We start from the raw sequence: 2,493 nt of genomic DNA on the forward strand, positions 1-2,493 counted from the left end.
AGCATGTATAAGGAGTGGGTTGAGAAGGCCATCAAGTACACGAGGACGATCGAAGATTTTGACGATTTGGTTGACCCACGAACCCTAGCCTTTTATTGCCTTGGTGTAGAGCTGTCTGCCTTTGTCCTGCGAAATATAGAGATTGAGGAAAAAAAGAGTAAATGTTAAGCTTGTCTATGCTGATCCTTTCCTCTTCTTTTTTTTTTTTTTTTTTTTTTTTTTTTTTTTTTTTCAACAAGTGTTTTCCTCTTATAGGAATGATGAAGAAGTTTAACCAAGAAATGTACGCAATGATGAGGGGCAAGAGGAATGAGCCCCTCTCCAGTATTGGGAAGAAGATGGTGCGGGTTGTGGAGAAAGGCGTCTCTGTCACCCCTTCTGTTCCTGTCACTAAGCCCTCGAGGATGGCCTCCACGGCTACCTCAATAGAAGAAATCACTCCTATATGGAAAAGGCCTCGGGTGGAAGACAAAGGAAAGGACAAGGCCGATTCCAGGTTGTCCTCTGTTTTTGACGATGCTGGCCTTGCATTATCGAAGGCACAAGAGTCTTTTTCTACTGAGGAGCTGAGGGTCTTCTCGGGGGTGCCTTCTCACGAGATTGTGGGTCGTCACATCCACAAACTCGTTCAGGTATTGTGTTTATGCAATTTTACCTTTTTCTTTTTCTTTCTCCTTTTGTGTTGTTCATAATGTTGGATTCAATTTTCAGGTGCTGGGGGAGAGTCTTCACATCACTTTCGAGTACCTTACTCACAAAGCAAAAATTACCTCGGCAATGTCTAGGGTGGAGGCTCTAGAGGCAGAAAATTCCAAGTTGAAGAAAGATTTAATTGCTACTATGGACAAGACCGATACCGTCAAGGAGAAGGCCAAGTCTTTAGGGGACGACCTCAGAGAAGAGAGGCAACTCACATTGGAGAAGGATGAACAACTCCTGGCCGCTAAGGAGAAGCTGAAGACCATTGCTGCCAAGGCCATCGAGGCTTTCTAGCAAACTGAGGAGTACAACACTGTGCTCCTCAATTGGTACTACAAGTGCTTTAAGCTCCTTCGTCGGTACCTGGTCAAACATCCTTCTGGAGTAGACCTTGAGAATCTGGACATGGAGGTGGTCAACTAGGAGATGGCGGCGGACGAGGCCTTACAATCCACTACTCCTATTGAGGCTACTCCCAGGGATACTCCTCTGCCTCCTCCAGATGGTGATGATGCAACTGCTGCCTGAACCTATCTTATGTTCATCTATATATATATATATATATATATATATTTGTTGCCCAGTGTGTTTTGGGTTTTTTTATTCTACTTTCAGAACAATATTTCTAATTTAAGAACAATGTTTTTAGTCTAGTGTTTATGGGCTTTAAAGTTTAATGTGAAGACAATGGTGGTTGCCCGTTGTTTTTGGGCCTTTAATTATTATCGTGATTGTATACTTACTTGTCTGTACTCTTGTTTTTGTGTGATCTTTATTTGCATCGTTCCTTTAGTTACTCCTTCTGCATTAGTACCTTGTACTTAGCCAAATTTTCTGTTGTGACTTGCACTTTTATGGAAGGGGTTTTGATCCGTCAGTAACTTATCTCCGTCTAGGTGGAACCTAGTTACTTGGCCATTCTTTGTGATTTACCCTCATTTAAGGGATTTTGTCGTTCTTTGGCTTCGTCAATAACTTACATCCGTCTAGGCAGAATCTTGTTACTTAGCCATTTTTCTTTTTGTGACTTACACCCATTTAAGGGATTTTGTCATTCTTTAGCTTCGTCAGTAACTTACATCCGTCTAGGCAGAATCTTGTTACTTAGCCATCTTTCTTTTTGTGACTTACACCCATTTAGGGGATTTTGTCATTCTTTGGCTTTGTCAATAACTTACATCCATCTAGGCAGAATCTTGTTACTTAGCCATTTTTCTTTTTGTGACATACACCCATTTAAGAGATTTTGTCATTTTTTGGCTTCGTTAGTAACTTACATCCATCTAGGTGGAATCTTGTTACTTAGCCATTTTTTCTTAAGCTGCTAGGTTTGCTTGCATTGAATCATCAGCTAAATAGTTCTTTTATTGTTTTCAAAAATGAATACAATTGTCTATTACATCTATTGGTGGTACATCTTCAAGTGCTCAATGTTCCATGGTTGTGAAAGTCTTTGCCCGTCTAAGGTCTCTAGGTGATAATTGCCTTGTCTGGAGTAATTAACGACTCAGTAAGGTCCTTCCTAGGTTGGGCCGAGTTTCCCTTGGGTAGGGTCTTTGGTTGTCGGGGTGACTTTGCGTAGGATGAGATCCCCTATGTCAAGTTGTCTGAGCTTCACTCTCCTGTTGTAGTACTCGGCCATCTTCTGCTAGTACCTCGTCATCTTGTTAGAAGCTTCATCTCTGACCTCGTCCAAGTAGTCCAGGTTGACTTTTAGCTGATTGTTGTTGCTTTCCTCGTGGAACATCTCTTGTCTGTTGCTGGTTATTCCCACCTCGACCAAGATTACTGCCT

This window comes from Quercus robur, chromosome 3 (genome assembly GCF_932294415.1).
Source record: "Quercus robur chromosome 3, dhQueRobu3.1, whole genome shotgun sequence".
NCBI classification, from domain to species: Eukaryota; Viridiplantae; Streptophyta; class Magnoliopsida; order Fagales; family Fagaceae; genus Quercus; species Quercus robur.